The sequence below is a fragment of the Aethalodelphis obliquidens genome, unplaced genomic scaffold, assembly GCF_003676395.1.
Source record: "Aethalodelphis obliquidens isolate GAN/ISIS:26980383/991018 unplaced genomic scaffold, ASM367639v1 scaffold112, whole genome shotgun sequence".
Classification (NCBI taxonomy): Eukaryota; Metazoa; Chordata; class Mammalia; order Artiodactyla; family Delphinidae; genus Aethalodelphis; species Aethalodelphis obliquidens.
The window spans coordinates 2,295,764-2,317,684 of record NW_020838056.1 but is presented as its reverse complement, the minus strand read 5'-3'; the positions used below and the strand labels follow the sequence as shown (position 1 = coordinate 2,317,684).

Sequence of the window (21,921 nt, the reverse complement as noted above, 5' to 3'; positions counted from 1 at the left end):
CATACTACCTTTGTGTTTTGGTTTAGGTTCCTCCAAAAGCATTAGACAAGTACTTCAGCGAAAGAGTTTGTTTGGGAGGTGAATCACAGGAAACAGGAGTGAGGGAGAGAGGAACAGAAAGCTAAGAAGGAGGAGAAGCCAACAAAGGGTGTGCACTTCAGATGATTACAGATATGGCAGACTGGGGCTCAGCCTCTCTGGGGAGCTTCTGAGGAGCTATGCAGAATTTACTTCAGAATTAAGAGGCTGGGCATTTGTCCTCTAGCTTACATCCCCTATTGGCTGAGGGTTGTCCACAGGGGCATTATGGTAATCAGCCTCTAAAATAGCCCCAGTGACCCTTACCTCTGATACAGTATTCATGTTCTTGTGTGGTCCTATCCCAAATTGAACAGGTATAACCAACATGATATTGCAGAAGTGACAGTGTGTAATTTCTGAGGCTTGGTCACAAAAGACAACGTGCCTTCTCCCTGGATTGCCCCTCTGGAGAGAGCTAGCCACCATGCTGTGAGGACACTCAATCAGCCCTGGGGAGATTCTGCATGGGGAGGAACGGAGGCCTTTTGCCAAGAGCTGGCACCAACTTATCAGCCATGAGAGTAAGTCATCTTGGAAGCAGATCCTCCAATCTCAGTTGGGGGTAACTTCTCTCCATCCTCCAAATCTCTGGGCTATGCTTGCTCATGGGCTGAGAGAGCTCCCGTGGCTTTGGAGAAAGCACTGAGACAGAAAAGCCAAGAGAAGCAAGACAGACCCTTGAGGTGGGATGCTGTTAGTACACAAGAGCTGTCCAGCACAGCTTTAGCTGAAATCAGAGGTAGTCTGACGGAATGTGTCAGGAGTACCGAAAGCATCTGCTATGCTCGGAAACTTCCTAAAAGATGGTTCCTGTGTATTCTTCTTTCCCCTCCACAGGGTTTGCCAAATGGTTACATACATGTAGGTTGTGAGCAAGGCTTCAAAGCCCAGCTCATGAGATCTCCTGCAACACAACAGCAAAAACTGCTCCATCCTCTAACTCCTATCGTTCACTTCTTTTACCTATATTTAGCGCTTAGTTCACTGCTTCCATTTTCTGATATGTATTTTTCAGGATTCTTTTGGTTGCAAGTAAGAAAATCCTAACCCTAGTATACAGTATAAGCAAAAAAGATTTTATTGGCAGGGAACAGGAGTGTCATACAGAATCCAAGGGAAGAGAAGCTGCTGACTCTCATGGAATCGAACCAAAGATTGAAGACCTGCAGGACGTTCAGGAAGTTCTGCCTCTCCTCATCTCTTGGTTCTGTTGCTGTTCCCCAGCCTCTTTGCTCTCCTGTCTTACTGTACACTGGCTTTCTCTGGTCCTAGCTGACCTGACAGAAAATGGGCACTCTCAACCACTGTGTTTACATGCTGACCTTTTTCATTCTCAAAATTCCCGGGGAAGGGGCTGAGTGACCTCACCTGGCTCAGGGGCCTGACTCTAAACCAATAAACAGAGGATCAGGAAGCTAGAGGTCAGGGAGCTCCCAATGCCAACCTGGGGATAGATCCGGGAGGAGAACTCCTAAAGAACCCCCAAATGGGGACAGCACCAACATCATAATGTTTTAATGATTAAATAAGGCAATATGAATGAACTTCCTTTTGTACTCTTAAATGTTATACAAAGGTACAACTCTATTGTTATTTGAGAACCAGTGTAGTGTAGAGAGGAAACACATACACACACACACACACAACTTAGAACTGAACACCTGGTCTTGAATCCCATCTTGTTCTGCCACCTAATAGCTGTGCGATCAATCCCTTTGTAAAATTTCTCTGAGCCTCAGTTTCTTCATCCATAAACACCTGGATGTACAGTGATAACACCTACTTGTACAAAGGATTCATGAGATTTAAATGACCAGGGGATAACATTTTGTAAGGTACAAGTTAAAATAAATGTTTGTGGCTGAGATAAGAGAAAACGTTTATATACGTGATCTTCCACTATCTACCGTGTCCCTGCCCCTCACAGGGATACAAATACACACACACTTCAAGTTCTTTATACACACTACAGCCCTGACCACATTTAAGCTCCAGGAGGTAGTAGCTACAGAGGATTGCTACTTAATTGTGCAGGAGGGAGGGGGGAAGAGGTGGTGGGAAGGAGGGAGGGAAGGAATGAGGCAGACAGATAGGCATGCCGCCAGCCTGAGGCTGGGATAGGTGGCCAAGTCTATATGGAAGCCCAGTGAGGGACTGGCTGGAAGTCAAAAAGGATATAATTAACTTAAGAATTGCAATAAACTTGTAGCCACACTTAATAGGTTTCAAATATTTTTTCTCAATTTACCCTGGCTTCGTTCTTCTCGGTTTGGTCTTGGGCTTGTTAGGGACGAAGGGAAGAGGTAAAGCCAAGGAAAAGTCTTAAAGGGGCAGCACCACCAAGCTTGTAAAAGGGAAGAACGGGTCTAGGCTTTCAGCAAAAACTCAGTGGCCTGCGTGACATCAGATATCTGCACAGTCAGTCCTTGGGGAACGCAAAGGAAGGGAGTTGAGCTGCAGCAACAGGAAGAAACACATCTGACCTGACTGTGAAGCTGCCTTCCTGACCTCCCCCGCTTCCCATCCTTCCCCCCCGCCCCCCGCCCCCTTCCCACCATCGCCTGGAGGCTGAAGGTGGTCCAGGGGCTGCAGTCAGTGTTGGAGATGACATTTCAGCTTTCTTTTTCTGCTCTTTCCTGACTAGGGAGAAAGAGGATGTTGGTATTTCTAGAGCAAATTTAAAGGCATCTGGAAATGAGTGTACATAGAACAGAGACAATATCTGCTAACTGAGGTTTAAGTTCAGAAAGAGAATAACTGAGTGTCACAGGAGAGATCGGAAGACCTTCCTCCTCAGTTCACCATGTGGCCTCGGGTTAATTGTTTCATGTCAAAACCTAAACTGGATGAGACTCGGTTCTCTCTCTAAAATCCTGAGCACAGAACCTCCCCGGCTACTTCTGTATAAGGTGGCCCAACCAAAACCCCCAGGCATGCTTGACCCTGTGGCCATCTGTTGCCATTAAAAGAATGTGTCCTTTTATTGTCGCACAGATGTTAGTTGCCTGTCCCTCTGCTGTCACCTGTATCCAATCCTGTTGCCCCTCACTTCTGGCCCTGGAGGATCTCTCTTGGCTTTCCCCAACTCCACTGGACCCTCAGTTCTTTCTATTCACCTAAATTTCCTACCAACTTTCCTCTCAGGAATGAGGCAAATTTCTTTTGATGCCTTGAGCATAACAGTTTCAAAGATGCCCCATCTATTTTTTTACATGAAGGCCCCTGGGGTCTTACCCTCCACCTCAAGCAATTTCTCTGAGTATTTCTTTCAAATAAATAATATGCTCTTCCCAAAAGACATCTGAGTAAAGTAGGTCTCCACATCATTGGATTGCCATAGTTTGGAATTAAAGGTAATGTTGTCTTATTTTGCTTGCTCTCAACTTATATTTAATTTCAGAAATTGAAAAGAAATCTTAGTTAATGTTTTTTTTTCCCCCCTGAGCCCTCATTTTTAAGACATTTTAGCCAAGAGACACCCTGAAGTGAGCATATGAATACAGGCTCCTAGATGGCTGGAGAGTCAGACCATGGGGTCCCTCCACATCGTCTCCCTCCTCAGCTCACTCTCCAGGATGATCTGTGCCCTGGGCAGTCCAGTCTGTTAGCACCTTGGTTCCTTGGAAGGCCAGTGAGACCCCCTCCCCCAGCATGGTGTTTCCTTCTGAGAAGGGAACAGTGCACTGGGCTGTGGGCACACCCTGACTATGGGACCCTCAATGTGACCCCAGAGCCCCGGGACCTTGCTCGAGAGGACGGACCTGTGTAGGTGCTCCTTCAGCTCCTCCGAAGGTCCAGGCTTCCCTGTCTCCCCATGCTTAGGCCCGTCCTCCACCATCAGGGAGCCCAACAGGCCTGAGGTAGGGACAGATCTGCTATCAGGGCCTCTTCAGGGGCCCAGGGTCTCACAGCCTCAGTGACTCAAAGCTATGGCCCCTGCTGCCCCAGTTCAGTTATTACCACCCCAGCGCCAAATCCAGAAACATAACTGTCTGATGAGAGTCCCTGAGAGCCAAAGTGTGCATTCACACATACCTGATCACACACACACACACACACACACACACACACACACACACAGAGCCCACTAGAATACAGCTGTGAAAGTAAATAAACTAAGAAAACCTAAAACTGCCTGACTTCCTCTGTAAGGTTGGGCTCTCCACACCCCAGAAACCATGGGGTTAAGAAAAGGAGGCTCATAGGCCAGCTGATCCCATAGGTGAGACAAACTAGCAAGCAGGCAGACAAAAGGCTCCCTTAATCAGTGCTACCCTGGTTAAGGTTCACTTCCCTGACTTTACCTCACCTGCCCTCACGCCAGATTTGCCCAAATCCACACTTGTGCTCCCACTAGGCCCTTGCGTGGGCTGCCCTCTCCTCTACTTCCTCCCCAAATCCACACCAACATTCAGAACTGGTTTCAGTCCTTTCCTCCAGGGAGCTTTCCTCACAGCAAGGCCGAACTTTGCTGATACTGACAAATACGGTCCTCTCCTTCCTCCTCTGACGGCTTCATGTTGGATGAGCCTCATGCCCCCAGTTAGGTTGAAAGCTGGTCCAGAGTAAAGACTGTATCCTTTTCCCTTGCATTTCTCAGCATGGAGCCGAGAGTTCATGCTCATAAACTAACACTCAAGTTCCCTATTAAATGGGACAAGGATGCTAGATGAGAGGTGGCTCGGCTGCTTCTAGAAATACACTAGTGTTTCAAAGCTCAAGGAAGGCAGGAGGAGGGAGGGAGGGAGGGAGGGAAGGCATGCATTAAAAGCTTATGGAATACACAAAAGAGCTGAGCATCAGAACAAAGACTCATTTAAAAGGGCAAAGGAAACACTAGACGGCTGTTAATGGTGAACTGAATATGATAAATTATTACTTAAATCACTTGGTTTCACTCCTTGTTGTTATGCACAGTTAATTGGAGGGAACAAAATGCTGGGCCTCCCTGAATGGGGAGGGGAGGTGGGAGCAGTCTCAGGCTTGTAGCTTCCCTAGGACCACAGAGCCGTCATGCGGAGATGACAAGTACTGGGCCAACCTCCCACTCCAGCCTCCCGTGGTGGCTGGGTCCCATTACCCACACTCTGGTGCTCCTTTAGCTGGAGCTGTTGGCAGCCAGGTGGCCGAAGAGAGACAGAATCAGAGGGCTGGGCTGAGTGGCAGGTTCTGAACACCAACCCTGCCCCTGCTGGACCCCACTCAGACGTCTCGCAACCTGAAGAAAGCCAGGTGGCCTCAATAGCAGATTAATTGCTATTCAAAAACTTGGATTCTGATGCTTTTTTTTCTTCTTATGTTTCTATTCTATTCATTATACTCCTGAGTTCCTCCTAAATTATAAACCACTTAGACACAGAAATGAGTAAGACACAGCTTCTACCTTCACTCAGTTGGGAGTGCAGATACAAGCATATTGAACTCATTGTGGGCTGCATAGAAAAAAAATCTTTCTAACACTTAAGACAAAGAATGTGTTAGAGTCTGGGAATAAATTAATAATTCCACGGTGAAAGGGAGAAGAGGCAGACAAAGTGAGCCTGATAACACCATCATCAAAGAGAGAAATTTAGAAACATATAGATCTGTTATAGACCAGGATTTCACAAGTAGTGCTTATATGACCATTATAAGCAAGGCCTAGAGAGTTATAGTTACAGGATAATGGCAGACAACATTCAAATGTGGAAATCCACATGCCTACAGGACAATTTAACAAACATTAGCAAAAGATATTCTTATGATTACAGACACAGAAAAACAGAGTTATAGCACAGGTGTAAGTTTGAAGACCATGTTCCTTTTCCTAATTTAAATTTATATTTAATTTTATTTTTAAACACTATTCTCAACCTTCAGTTTTATCACAAGAAAAAATTAATTGCTATACTCCTCTCCATGAAACTTTTGTATAAATAAATGTAATCTCAAGAGAAAAAAACTTTTTCACAAGTCTGTTAATTAGAGGCTCATAGGTTCTACTTGAAGTCAGGAGTCAGAACTGAAGATATATATACACACACACACACACACACACACACACACACACACACACACACACATATACACATATCGCAAAATCAAAACAGTAACAAAGAAAGGAATATGAGATAATGGTTTTTATATAAAGAAAATGTGAAGCTTAAAGAGGACCCTGGACTGACATGGAGAGCTAAATACCTTAAATAATTTTGCAATTGAAACAATTAAAATACTGGATAAAATATTAAAAGATGAAAAATTAGAATATTTAAAAAGCTCTGAGGACTCTAGAGATAAAGAGAAAACAGAAACCCTTGGATGAAAGAGAGTGTTGGAACTATCTTTTACCTGAAGGACCTCTGCCACGCCCTCAAGCCCTTATGCTGCTGTTTAGATGGCTACACAGAGTATGGAGCAGGAGAGAAAGTCTGGGGGCCCCAAAGTGGAATATGTAAGAGGAGTCCACTGTGTAAAACTGGAGCATCTAAGGGCTACACCCACAAAGTAAGGTGAACAAGAAATAAAACTGCCTCTAGAAGGAGGCTAGCAGAAACAAATAGAAATCCTTTCTGGAGAAATTCCACTCTGATTCAGGCTTCAAGCAATTCCCACAAGTAAGGTTTTAATAAAAATTAGCAGTTCACAATCCAAATCACAAAACATAGAAAGAAATAAGTCACCATCAGTGAGAGCCGGTCAAAGCAATGGACAACACAAAGATTTTAGGTACTAGAATTATCAGACAGAAAATTTAAGACCTAACAGAAAAAATGTGAGGAAACAAGAAACTGTAAAGAAAGATCTTGGCAAATTTTAAAATGAAACAAACAGAATGTCCACAAATTAAAATATTTAGCAACTGCAAGTAGAAATGTAGTATGCAAGTTATACAGCAGAGTAGACACACAGGCAGAGAAAATTTTAAAACTGGAAGATAAATATAAAGAAATTAAACCAAAGTGCAGCAAAAGAACACAAAATGATGCAAAACAAGTAAGCGGGGTTAAGAGACATGGAGGATAGATTAAGAAAGCCTATTGTAAGTCCAATTAAATGGGCACTTAGGTTATTTCCGTATCTTGGTTATTGTAAATAAAAATGTACCATCTTCTAAGCATACAGTTCAATACTGTTAAGTGTTCACATTGTTGTGAGACCAATCTCCAGAACTCTTTTCATTGTGCAAAACTGAAATTCTACACCCATTAACTGGCTATTCTACCCTTCCCCCAGCCCCTGGCAACCACCATTCCACTTTTTCTCTCTGAATTCACTACTCATAGGTATCTCATATAAATGGAAGCATTAAGTATTTGTCTTTTTGTGACTGGCTTATTTCACTTTGCATAGTGTCCAACAATCTCCATTCTTTATATATATATATATATATATATATACACACACACAATGGAATATTTCTCAGCCATAAAAAAAGAATGAGATCCTGCCATTTTCGACAACATGAATGGACCTTGAAGGTATGATGCTAAGTGAAATAAGTCAGATGGAGAAAGACAAATACCATATGATTTCATTCACATGTGGAATCTAAAACAAAACAAAAACAAAACAAAACAAACAAACAAAATAAAACAAAACCAAACTCATAGATATAGAGAACAGATTAGTGGTTACCTGAGAGGAAGGGGTATAATAAGTGAAAGGGGTCAATTGCATGGTGATGGATGGTAACTAGACTTGTGATCAGCACCAACACTCCTTCCATGAGAGTTGACTCCACATCATGTTTGCAATTCTTGACAGTTCTGCTTACCACCTGTATGACTATTACTATTTTTATTTAAATCAAGTCAATTTTTAATCTTAAATATATTTTTATAAAATAATCTATGTCACTATGACACATTAAAAATTAATAATACTTGCCGTAAATAGAAAATAATCCTAAAAAAGCAATATAACGAAGACAACATGATGTGATTAGGCTTTAAACATGATAAGCAATGATAAAGACAAGCCCCTTACCATGGCTCACAGACCTGGCATGGTCTGGCCTTGCCCCCTGCAGCCTCCTGTCGCTTCTTTCTTCCCCTGGCCACAACAGCTTCCTTTCCTGTCCTTAGTGCTCTCCATGCCTCCTGAAGCTACAGGGTATTTGCACATGCTGTCCCCCCCTGCACCCCAGAACCCTCTTCCCCACCACACTCTTAGCGCACTTAAACTCCTTCCAGCCTTTCAAATATCAGTGTAAGATATTTCCTTGGGAATACTTCACAGACGTCCCTGATTGTGCCAAATCCTCCCACTCTCAGGCCTCAGAGCACCGCAAGTCTCTCCTTAGCACTTATCTCAGGGGCAGTTTTCTATTTGTTTATGAGATCGATTAACATCTGTCTTTTCCTCTGGATTCTTTAAATTCCACCAGGGCTATGACCACTCCTGGTTTTGCTCACCATTAAATTTCCAGTATGGTGCCTGATACATTATAGGCACTCAATGGTATCCGCTGAGTGAATGAGTGGATGAATGAATGAGTGAATGAATGATTCTTAGATTGTTGAGACATAAAGTAGTAAAGTCCGGCAACTCCTTGTGGGTGTAACTTTTCTCTTCCTTACTCAACTTCTGGGTTCCCAGTTTGATAATGAGGCATGGGAGACACTACAAGCTTTCTCCAGTGGGGTCAGAACTTCTTCCTGGGACCATGAAGGCATAGCAGGGCATACTGCTCACAGGTTTTGAGAAGCAGAGCTTTCTGAACCTTATGAGTCCTCCAGACACTGCCATTTCCATGTCCGTTTTCTGCAGACCTCTGCCATGTCATTCACATGAGACCATGGCAGGCAGGGACTTCAACACGTAAAAATAAACATATAACTAATAAAGTTTTAAATGACCTTCCATGAACCTTTTAAACTTCACCCTTCATAAAACACTTCTTTGCCAATTCTGCATAGCGTTCCTCCAAAATCTCTTCTAACTTTGTTTCTCCATCTCGATTGCTAATCCCACTCTTATCCTCTGGCATCTGTACCATTATAATAGACCCTTCCAGTCCTGGTCTTCTCTAATCAATTCTCTACACAGTCAAAAATTCATATATGGGCAGGTTGCCTCTTAGCTGAAAAAGCTGAAGTCTCCCAATTCCCTACAAAATTCTTCAAGAATTTCCCAGCAAACATTTAAGATCCTCCTCAGCATGGTCTAACCTCACCACTCAGCCTACTTCCTTAACGAGAAATCTGTACTGAGATTTAACCCAGGCCTGCAGCATGCCAACAGCCCAATTCCAGAAGCAAAGTGGTTTTTAAAACATCTTTCCAGGAGGGGAAGTTAATGGGTGAGCAGTGCAGCAAAATACCCAGAACCAGTGCAGGCAACTGCGTACTGTGATCTCAGTCATTAACGGGAGTTAGGAGTCGCAGCTGCTACATGCGCTCACTGCAGGAGCCCAGGCAGGCCACTTCCCTCTCCAAGTCTGCAGTATGGAGACTACAAACTGAACACCATGGGAAAGGCAGGAGGACAAGGAGAGACATGTGAGAGGCTTCGGGTGTCTCTGAACCCAGGAGAGATTTGGGAGCTTTTCAAGTTTCCAATAGGTGGTTGTGTCTAGCAGGGTCGAATCAGACACAGAATCTTGTCCTCAGCTTTGATGGGTCAGAAATATCTCACCTATTTAACAAAATAGTCATGGAAGTCATCCCAGGAAGCCTCTTCCCAACATCAGGATTTCTGGGAAGCCAGGGACTTCCCTGGTGGTCCAGTGGTAAAGAATCCGCCTTCCAATGCAGGGGATGTGGGTTTGATCCCTGGTCAGGGAACTAAGATCCCACATGCCGCGGGGCAACTAAGCCCACATGCCACAACTACTGAGCTTGCGCACCTCAACTAGAGGGCGCAGGCGCTGCAACTACAGAGCCCACGCACTCTGGAGCCTATGCACCACAACTAGAGAAGAGAAAACCTGCTGCCACAACTAGAGAGATGCCTGCGCACCGCAACAAAAGATCCCACATGCCTTGACGAAGATCCCGGTGCCACAACTAAGACCCAAGGCAGTCAAAAAAAAATAAATTAAAAAAAGAATTTCAGGGAAGCCAAATTATTAACCAGAAGTTTACTCACTAGGGGTGGAAGTAAGCCAAAGGGAATCAGGTAATTGCAGACACATTTTTTTTTTTATATAACCAAAACCTATATAGAGCCTGAAATTTCTGATGCAGTGGAGAACTGGTTTGCCTAAAACCCAGGATGAGATACAGCAGAACACCAGACACAGTGCCTTACTCCCTTGGCTGCAGCTGAACAAACCTTGACATTGGTTTATCGCTGGTCTTCCTTTGTCTATCCTCTCTGTAGACTTCCATCCTTCTGCCTACACCTGTTGGTACACGTCACAGTTTCCAAGGTCACTGTTTATTTTACGTGGCTCCTTATCGTCCTCATTTGGAAAAACCTTAATTTCATCAACCACAAGCCTTCTCTGGGGTTGGACTTTCCATCTATTATGGAAATTCTTATTATCCAGGAATGTCACTTCCTGACCTGATGGCAAATGCAAAGAGTGCAGCTGTCTCCCCTTGCACCTTAATTACATTTCCAAGAAGGAATTCAGAAAAACAGACCTGCAAAATGGCTTACAGTTGGCTCCAACAGGAAGTAGAGCTCTGTCAGCTGAGAAGGACTGAAAAAGTAGTAACACTGAAAACCAGGGGGAGCCAGTGCCTCCTGGATGCAGCCCGGTGGTTGTGTCCTTAGAGATCGGTCTTCAGTTTCTCATTTTGCCCTCTTCATCTGTGGCCTCTGGAAAGGGCAGCAGGCCATCTGACTTTGACAGATTTTGAGGTCAAGTGTCATGGTGGCCATCCCAATACAAAGAAGGAGGCAACATGGCAATCCGCAGGGAGAATTCCAGTTCAAAAACCAGGAGGGAAAGAGAGTGGCCCCATTCAACCTCAGACTTTCTAGTGAGGGGGATTAATCTGACAGGGAAAGTGAGTTGGCATTAACTCAGAACCACGGGAAAAAGCATAAGTCAAAAGTAGAGACTGAGGCCAACACCAAGCCCTGTTTGGAGCTGTTAGGGCTCAAAAGCCAAGTGTTCAGGAGGAAATGGTAGTCCTGTTACCTGCTCTTTTGGGACCACACCTGGATCAGCTCAGGGTGCAGAATTCCTGGAACTTTTAATGAGAGTAAACATTTTTCACCAAGCAAGAGGAAATTAGCTTCACTCTCAACAAAGCGCACAAATTGTCCTGGCCCACGAAACATCATTTTTCTTAATGGTTTAATGGCCCTGGGTAAATAGTAGGTGAGCCCGTGACTTAAAGGGAAAAGTCTGAGTTTGTATAATACAGGCCCTTGGAGTTAATAAAAGAGGGCGGGGAGCTGCTTCAAAGCTGCTACTCCTATGTGAACCTAAAGGCAGATGAAAGAACCTTGCAGATTGTTTTGCTGGAACAAACTTAAAGAAAGGTTTCATTTATCAAGGGAAGGAGATTTCCTTAAAAGTAGGGAATCAGCAGAAATACTGTGGCAAGGCATTATGTGGTTACTTAAAATGTGTCATGCTATGCAGTGAAGATAGTGGATGGCCCAGGAAAGGGTTGGGGCAGGAGGGGGAAACCCGGTCAGGAGCGTGGGCTAGCCTGTAACATGGCTGTGATCTTGGGAAGCCCCTTCTGGGCCGTGGTTTCCACATCTGTGAAATGCTATAATGACAGCAACCAGCACTTACTCAGAGCTTCCTCCAATGCCACATGTGTGTTCTAAGCACTTTAGGTGAGTTACTTCTTTCAACTGTTACAATAACCTCATGAGGTAGGAGAAAAAAAAATGCCTAGCTTCTCTTAAAAAATCAGAAAATCTGACAATGTTGGCACCAGTCCAATGTAGCAGAATAAGCCAGAACTGAGTAGAAGTCAGGCTGTTCTAAGATGAGGCCATCAGCCGTAGCCCTCACACTCTTCTTGTCCCACTTATTTTGTTCATGGTGCCTGAGTGGCTCTTGCAGCCTGTGGGTCTGTGGCCCCTGGATTAGATGGTCTCAGTGATTTCTCCTCTACCCTGAGAGTTGATGTTCTTTGCTCCATGTCACCCTGCTCAGAGTGGTCAGGTCACTCATCAATATTCAGGCCTCAGACAAAGGCCTGAACATTGGGCTCCCCCAGTTGAGGACTCTTAAGAAGCAGGAATATTGGGGACTGAGGAAGGGCACTTCTGTGCCTTATGACATAGAGTTTCAGTGGACACCGGGCCCTCTGCAGCCTGCCCTCCCCTGTGCCAGGAGCTTGAGTCTCACTTGAATGGAGAAAGGAAGTAATGGAGGAATGAACAAGGACATTCTGAAACCCCCAAGGACTGTATCAGGACGAATGAGGACCTGCCCATCCTAGGAGCAAGACAAGGTAATTACTTAACCTCTCTGTGCCTCAGTTTCCTCACCTATGAGTTAATAATAGCACCTACCTTACAGGGAGGTTGTAAGAAACAGAGTAAGAACCCCTTTGGGTTGCTAAGGACTCTAAATTTTCTGATTCTAGTCCTTTGGCCATCATGACTCACCAGTGGTTTCTTGAAAGAACGATCTATCTCTATTTAAAAAACAAAACCACTTTCGACTTAAGCTAAGCTTGTCTTGTGTTTTACCCATCAGGAAGTTAGAGACAGAAATTACTTAGAGATAAACTTACACATTACAAGTCCTTCAGTTCTATGTGCTTTTTCAAATGTTCTCTTACTAAATGGGCCTCTGGTGAAGATAATGATCGGTTCACTGATTTGTTCCCAGGAGAATGGGGTAAAATGAAGTCCTGTTCATCACATTTTTAATTCTTTTTTGTCCAATTACTTTGGAAAGGTTTCTACACCAGTTATCCTTCTCCAAGCTCTCCCTCTTTCCCCCCACCTGCAACACCTCCTCAACTGCCAGGCCATAGGAGGAATCACAGAGCGGTCTTGCTCTATGACCAGCAGGTCCTTTTCAATAAGAGCTCTCTCAGGCCATATTCTCCAAGTTGGGTTTACTCATTCTTCAACTGAGGTCCCTCCAGACGGGCAGATGCTATGTCCAGCTGGAGACCAGTATGTTCACAGCTGCCTGTTATCTGCCTCTTCTTGGCTCTTCAACATTGTCTTCAATCAAATGAACCCACCCCCACCTCTGTCTTCCATAATTGCTATTTTATTTTATTTTTTAACAACTCATACATTTATTTTTACAAAAATATTTAATGAATACCTACTATGTTCCAGAAACTGTTCTAGGCATTGAGGATGGTACAACAGCAAGACAGACCAATTTTATTTCCTAATGGAGCTTGCAATTTTGCAGTAAGAATATGGTAAATAGGCAAATGAATAGCTAATTAAGAAAACTATAGATTGTGATTTGTATGTCATCAACTATTGGTTTATATATTGACATTTAAGTGTGTGTATATGTAGGTATTGATATATACATGTATATACCTATATATCTATATTGATGTATATATGTGTATCTCTATCTATCTATCCATCTATCTAAAATCACACTGAGTTATCACACTAGCTTGTTAAGTACTGTTTACTCCTTTTACAGATGAGGCTCAGAGAGGTTAAAGATCTTTGTCAAGGTCATACAGATAAAAAAGATCAAAGCCAAGATTTGAACCCAGACACTATGACCCCAGGGCAGTGCTCGTTCTATGATTTCACCAAGCTGTACTACTGAGCTCTCTGGCAGGGTGGAGAAATGGGAAATAAGAGGGAAAGGGATTGGTTGGTAATGATGAGAGTGAACCAGAAATGACTGACAAGAGGAGCAAAAGGTTATGAAGTCCAAAAGGGGAAGGAGGTCCTAACTTGGAAAATAGGAAGAGGGTTTTCAATTTTCCTGGAGGATTTCCAGAATATCAAGACAGGGAAGGCAATGTGGGCAGACAGTAGGCTCTGGTCAAGTTCTTATCAGTATTCTACTGGGAAAGTATAGTTTAGCTTTCCCTTGTGAGCTTCTATTTTAAGATGGTGTTGGTCTTGATGATAACTATTCTCTTATTCCTAATAAAGTTTCTCGGTCCCTCACAGAGGGACATAGTAAATTTTCCATTAATTGTTACCGTAATTGCTATTTTAAATAGGAAAAAGTTGGTTTCTGTTGCTTGCAACCCAAGAACCCTAGCTCTAATACAGTACCTCAGTGGTGAGAACAAGGGAATAGATGGTAAAAGAGAAGTGTTTATATCTGAATTTCAAAATGGTGACAGCAGAGCATTAAACCAAGCTTGATCCCTCCTAGGTGAGGGCCCTGTGTGACTGCATGGGTTGCACACACGTGAAGCCAGCACTGCCTACCTGTTACTTCCCGTGACTGCACAGCCCCAATGCCTGCTATTGACATTCATGCAGCCAGTCTCCCTACATGTCCCCTCCAGCCCTGGGCAGAGCCACACAGGACTCTGAAGGAACAATACTCTTCCTTGTCTTACTGTCTGTCTCTCACTCTCTGAGCCTAGGAAATTTCATCTTCCCATAACCACCACCACCCTCCTCACCCCCGTCCAGGGACATGTCCTGTGGTCTCCATCATCAATGTTTCTGACCTATCCCATCCCTCCTTCTTAGAGTTCTCTTCCTGTCTTGGGCAGCAGTGGTATCCCCACAGCTCATACCTGACCTCTTGGATCACCTTCCAGTCCCTTCCTGTCTTGGGTGGTCCTCACACACTCCTCTCACTTCAGTCCAGCCCTTCTCCATCTCCCACCATCATTCTCAAGGCCCTCTCCCATTTCTCCCTCCAAGGTCACCAAGCTTTGGCCCCACAAAAGAGTTCTGCCTGCAGCTTGGTAATATTCCAATCCCTTATTGTAATCCTGCTCAGAGCTGTACAGGACAGCTACATTTTAAAGATATTTTGTGCAAAAAGATACATGCACCCCTATGTTCATAGCAGCACTATTCACAATAGCCAAGACATGGAAACAACCTAAATGTCCAGTGACAGATGAATGGATAAAGAAGATGTGGTACATATATTCAATGGAATATTACTCAGCCATAAAAAATAATGAAATAATGCCATTTGCAGCAAGATGGATGGACCTAGAGATTATCATACTGAGTGAAGTAAGTCAGAAAGAGAAAAACAAATACCATATGATATCATTTATATATAGAATCTAAAATATTTGCACAAACAAACCTATCTACTAAACAGAAACAGACACACAAACATAGAGAACAGACTTGTGGTTGCCAAGGGAGGGGGTAGGGGAGGGACGGACAGGGAATTTGGGATTAGTAGATGCAAACTATTACGTATATTGATAGAATGGATAAACAACAAGGTCCTACTGCATAGCACAGGGAACTATATTTAATATCCTTGGATAAACCATAATGGAAAAGGATATAAAAAAGAATTATATATGTGTATAACTGAGTCACTTTGCTGTATAGCAGAAATTAACACAACATTGTAAATCAACTATACTTCAATAAAAAAATTTTAATATATTTTATACGTGACAAAAGATATCTAAAAGTTTATTTATTTTGTGATAACTACTTTTATCAATGAGAAAACAGAAATTTGGATGGGTGAGGTAACTTTTCCAAGGTCACACAGCTAGTTAGTGGCAAAGCCAGGGTAGGATTCCAGCACCTGCTGACTTCAACTACAACTCCTATGTAATTAGGGATTAATGGGGTCATAAAGGAGTGAGGACATAAAGGAGTAAGACAGCACTGTGGTTTTTAAAAACAATGGCTACATATTCTTCAGCATTAGTGGGAGGTGAGGTCTGTGTTCCTTCCCTTGAGTTTGGGCAGGGCTGTGACTACTTTGACCAATAGACTGGAGTGGAAGAGATACTAGGTCATAAAAGGTCTGCCTGGTTCTCTTGGGAGGCTCACTCTGAGGAAAGCCAGCCTCCACAGAAGAGTACCAAATACCCTGAGACTGTCATGCTAGAGAAGACACATGTGGTGCTCTGGTCAACAGCCCCAGCTTAGCTCCCAGCTGCCAGCCAACATCAGCTGCCAGCCATGTGATGAGCAATCCTGAATGTCCAGCCAACTGGACCCTGAGAAGATGCCAGCCTCCAGCTGTCAAGTGACTCCCTACTATATGTCTTCCCAGCTGAGGCCCCAGACATCATAGAGCAGACAAGCCATCCTCATTGTTGCCCTGCCTGAATTCCTGACCCACAAGATCTGTGAATATAAAGAATGGTTTTTGGAAGACAGTCAGTTTTGGGATGATTTGTTATGCAGCAATAAATGGAACAGACACGTACAATCCGTGCATCCGTCCACTAATATTTAAGTCATAAATTTCACATGACTTCTTCTAACAGCTTTTCAGAATTCTCTTAGCAGGCACTGAGAAGGTGCCAGTTTCGGGGAATGTGCTTAGAGAGAGAAGGGCTCCCCCACCTCCTCATCCACACTCCTCACTTCAGCAAGGTCTACTGTCTGAAAGTAGAGAGGCTGTGGTGTTAACTCCAGTGCCATGTTGACCCCTCTGAAGTTCCACTCCTCCACTCTAAAATGAGAGATGGAGAGTAATTCTTCTCACTTCATGGATCTGATGGATGACCCAGGAAAGCGAAGCTGTAAATCTGCTCTGGGAATGCTTCAGCACACTCTGAAGATAATCATGAAGGCCACCTATAACCTGTTTCCCCCTCTGCCCACTCCACAGCCCCTTTCCTTGTCTTCATGCCTGGTAGATATGGTCTGATTCTGTCAAAATAACTTTCCCAGCCTAAGCCATTAGCTCTGCAGAGCCTCACACAGCTGCCATCCTTCCCCTCTTGTTTGTACCTTTCCAATAAAAGCACTGCCTCTCTTGATTACAGGAGAATTCTCCACTCTAATTGACTTCCAGGCATTAAATTTTACTGAGATGATCTCAGAGGCTCTCTGGGGAGAGGAGAAGTGCCGAGCATCGCGGCCCTTAAGGCCCTGGTGCTAGCTAACAGTTTCTAAAACTGTTTGCTCTAAATTTTGACAAGCCACCTTCTGGGTAATATAGAGAGCAGCTCAAAGCAAGGGCAGCTGGGTCCCAAGCTCTCTGACCTCCCACTGACCTCTGAGACAGCCGGCAGAGCAGGACATAGACCCGTAGGTCCTCGCACCTGCATCCCCGCCCATCTCTGTTCATGTGATGCCTCTGCAAAGACAAAAAGAAGTGAGAGGCATGGCACCTGCCCTAGACAGGTCAGCAATGCACAGGCACACATGACCCCTGTTGAGACAATGTGAGGCCATATAATTAGGTGCCAAATTCGGCGGCATAGTTAGCACTAAAAGAGGTAAGGTGGAGGAGGAGAGAGAAGCAGGAATTAGGGATGATTGAGGAAGGTTTCCTAGTATTGACAGTAAGGAAACAAATACTAGACCTCTCTATAGCACTTGCTTGATGACAAATCCTGTCCCACGCCCTTCATATACTTAAACACGTTTATTTCTCGTAACAACTTTTTGAGACAGATTCTACTTTAAATGTCCTTTTTATAGATGAGAAAATTGTGGCATGAAAAGGCTGAGTAACTCAGCTAGAGTCAGAGCTAGTAAACAGGAGAGCCAGGCTGGGAGCCAGAAAGTCTGACTGGGGGTCTGCACTCTTCTGCACTGTGCTGCCTTTCAAGGCATTCGCACCAGGAGAGGAGGAGGAAAAGAAAGGTCTCCCAAGCGGGAAACACTATACACACAAAGGCACAGACCTGGAACTGTGCTCCCTGTTCAATGGCCAATCATCCTTCCTCTGTCTCCTGGAGAAAAAAAAAGAAATCACATATATGGTTTTACATGCTTAGAAAATTTCTGGAATAACAGACATGTTATCAGTGATTACCTCTTGGAAATAGAAAGAGAGAGGAGGGGAGAAATGGGAAGAGAGCTCTTACTTTTTATTTTATAATTCTCCAAATGTTAGAAAATTTTGCCTCCAATCACTTTGACAATTCCATATTGCTCCGTCAAAAAATGAACAAAGGAAAGACTCTCCTCTATGTCCCCATCATTCTCCTAGGGAAATAGCTGACAAGAGGGCAAGTGGACCAAGTCAGAGCCAGTCCTTGGGCTACAGGAGTGTGCTGGGAAGATGAGTCTCTGCATCCTGACCTCCACCCAGAGGGAGCTGGGGACCTGCCCTCTTCCCAGTGAAAGGGTCCATCCCTCAGGCCACAGACATCTGCCAGGCTCACCTTCACCCTCTTCTCTCTTCTCTGAGCGTCCCCAGCTTTCCACTCATCACCAGGTGTTTGCAGAGATCACAAAGAAAGCTGCAGACCCGTGTTTTGACATTTTATTAATATTGAGAACTTTTAAAAATTGAGAAATTCCATATAAACATCTAGATTTCTTTTTTCTTTTGACCAAACCAGAAGATCTGGCAATTCTAGGCCTGCATTCTCACTGGGCAACTGGGAAGCTGAGTTGAGGCTGCTGCCCCTTTTGACGTGACACAAGCTCTGTTTGCCTCTGTCTTTACCACTGCCTATATTCTCACATTAAGGTTCAATGGCATTTATATACATCCATGCAATTGCTTTCTTATAACTGGCATACTTCCTCAGGTACATCCCCTGCTGGGTCCTGGTAAGAAGCTGGATTTGCAGTCTGTGGTTTAGATTGCAAAACAATCTCCAGCTGTTTAACAGTTCTGTTCTCCCCAAGATCCTTGAGTGTAGGAACCAAGACCAACACAGCCTCTCCATTCACACATCCTCTCACAGTGAAGCTTTTTATTTACGGCCTGATGAATTGATTCATCACAGTTAAGATACAGAGTAAAGACCTGGATTTCAATCCATCCAGAATTGGCTGTGGCCGAATCATTCATGTAGCGCAACGCTCAATCCTCCTCAAGAATGCACTGTGCTTTTATGCCTGGAAAAATGGATAGAAACACACTGCTCTCCCTTCAGCCTATGGTTTTACTAAATATAACTGCTGGCTTCTGTTATCTGTTTTTACAGACAATCTACATTCCTCTGGCTGATCTTCCCACCTTGACAACCAACTTCCCATCACATCGCTCTCCTGCTCATATATAGCACATGAATGATTCAACCAAAAAAGGAATCCCTTTACCTTCTACCTGATACATTTTAAATAGTAAAAAAATACCTTTCCATTCATTGTGTCATACTAAAATTCTTTCATAGCTTTAATCTCACTTAATCCTTACAAAAACCATAAAAGGGGGAGTCTCTACTTTTAAAAATGGGCTTCCCCACTCTATGACATAAATCGCAGCAAGATCCTTTTTGACCCACCTCCTAGAGAAATGGAAATAAAAACAAAAATAAACAAATGGGACCTAATGAAACTTCAAAGCTTTTGCACAGCAAAGGAAACCATAAAAAGGACGAAAAGACAACCCTCAGAATGGGAGAAAATATTTGCAACTGACAAAGGATTAATCTCCAAAATATACAAGCAGCTCAATATCAAAAAAACAAACAACCCAATCCAAAAATGGGCAGAAGATCTAAATAGACATTTCTCCAAAGAAGACAAACAGATGGCCAAGAAACCATGAAAAGCTGCTCAACATCACTAATCATTAGAGAAATGCAAATCAAAACACTGTAAAGCAATTATACTCCAATAAAGATGTTGAAAAAAGGGCTTCCTTAGCATTGAGATTCACTTTATAAATTGTTTATTTACATGAATTGCTTTTTTTTTGCATTTGTCCAGTTATTTTTTTAACATCTTTATTGGAGTATAATTGCTTTACAATGGTGTGTTAGTTTCTGCTGTATAACAAAGTGAATCAGCTATACATATACATATATCCCCATATCTCCTCCCTCTTGCATCTCCCTCCCACCCTCCCTATCCCACCCCTCTAGGTGGACACAAAGCACCTAGCTGATTTCCCTGTGCTATGCGGCTGCTTCCCACTAGCTATCTATTTTACATTTGGTAGTGTATATATGTCCACGCCACTCTTTCACTTCGTCCCAGCTTACCCTTCCCCTCTCCCCATGTCCCCAAGTCCATTCTCTACGTTTGCATCTTTATTCCTGTCCTGCCCGTAGGTTCTTCAGAATCTTTTTTTTTTTAGATTCCACATATATGTGTTAGCATATGGTATTTGTTTAATGTGGCTGCTTCATTAAAAAGGAAGGACGAACAGTCAGTTATATCAGCAGCTGAATTTCTCATGAACCCCAGAGAGCAGCTTCTATAAGCCAGTCCACCACTTCCACGGCTCAAGCCTGGAACAAGCAGATGCAGCTATCATGGGGAAAACCTCACTCCTTGCGGGAAGGAACTGGGCCAGCGATCTGCAGCCAGGTTTGCAATCTTCGCTAACCAAACACACAACACATCTAAAATGTCTTCATGCCTAGTGCGCCCTATAAGCTCTTACAGGGTAGAATTATAGGAGTCCTTAGAAAAAAAGTTTCTGAGAATAATTAGTCCTAGGGAAAGGTCACCTCAAGTGAATTCACTTAAATGGGAAGCAACATTTTAGAGCAAATAGTGTGTGTGGGTTGGTGGGGGTGTGTGTGGATTGGAGCTTTATCTTAAAAAGAACTAAAAATTATGATAGTATATTTATTTTATTTTATATTTAATCACATTTTGATTATAACTGCAAAACATGGACTATTTCTTAGAACAGAAAAATGAATCAAGACTTCTTTGGGGCATGTTTATTCTGAAAAAAAATTCTAAGACAGCAAAATATGAAGTCAATCACTTCTTACTTGACCTTCACAGAAAGGTTTTAAAAAAGGTAAATTTTGCAAAATAGTCAAGGGCTTCATCACTTTTCCCCAGGACCTCTCCAAATCCTTTGCATTTCCAATCATCCCCTTCTGAAGCCTTTATTATATCATCATCTTTGTTGATTTTCTCTTTTTCAGTTGTAACCAGACAAACTCTGCCAGGCTCTCATTTCTTGGAGGTTTTCTAACAATTATTGAATCAGTCCTCAATCATCACTTGCATTATCTTAGTGAAACCCTGCATCTTTTTCAAGATTGGCAATTTCACTCTGCAACTGGTAGGCACAGTAATCACAGTGACAACATCTGACACTAATGTTGGGGGGGGAGGGGGTAGATGCCATGTTAAGCCAGAAAGAGGTGTGAACAGGGACTAGCTTTGTAAGGATAGATTTGTTAGTGAACATTTCATGTTGGGATGACCCTTACGTCACAACTTGTAATTATTGGTACTCCAATAGTAAGTACTCTGATAATGAAGTTCCCTTGCTCTTAAAAACCAAAGTAGCATTGCGGGTTCAGGAGAAAGGACTCCACTGGGAGAACTGTGATGAGTCCACCACTGGTGAAGGTGGTCAACTGTAAACCGTGTGATGCTGGCTGAGGGACTGACTAAGGTCCCTCCAGGCTCTGGCTTCCAAACCCAGTCAGTGTGCTTAAGCCCTAAAGCTGGTCAACACCTAAAGCTAAAATAACTGAAAAGAAACAGAAATATCTGCTTTGTGACTACTGCCACCTACTGAAATTAAGCTTCATTTCCAATTTTACTGTTATCTACACTATAACTGACTCTAGGGGGCAATGCATTGCAGTCTATCACTTGGATAGGTTAGCTTAGCTCTAAACAGGTCAGAGGAACTTTGCAAGGTCTGGCAAGGCTTAAAACCTCTTCTTCCTGTTGGGGGTCTGTTGGGAGATTCTGGATTTTTGTCTGGTTTGGTCCAGACTGGGTGAAGTTTGGCTCTACAAGTCTTCGAGGCTTGCACAGTAATTGGGAAATTCATTCTTGGGATAGGGTGCATTCTTTCATGTCTGACTTTGCACATGTTCTTTATACTGCTGGTCCACCTCTCCTCCACTGGGCAAACTGTTCTCCTTCAAGATCAAGTTCAAATGTCCTCTCTATAAAGGTTGTCTGCACCTCCCCAAAGCTGTTCTCCCC

General features: G+C 43.4%; 1 protein-coding gene across 3 annotated transcripts in view; it reads right to left on the bottom strand.

Annotated features, from left to right (window-relative positions):
- SCN11A (sodium voltage-gated channel alpha subunit 11) overlaps positions 1–21,921 on the bottom strand; it is a 131,988-nt gene that overhangs the window by 81,463 nt on the left and 28,604 nt on the right. The window lies entirely within an intron of this gene.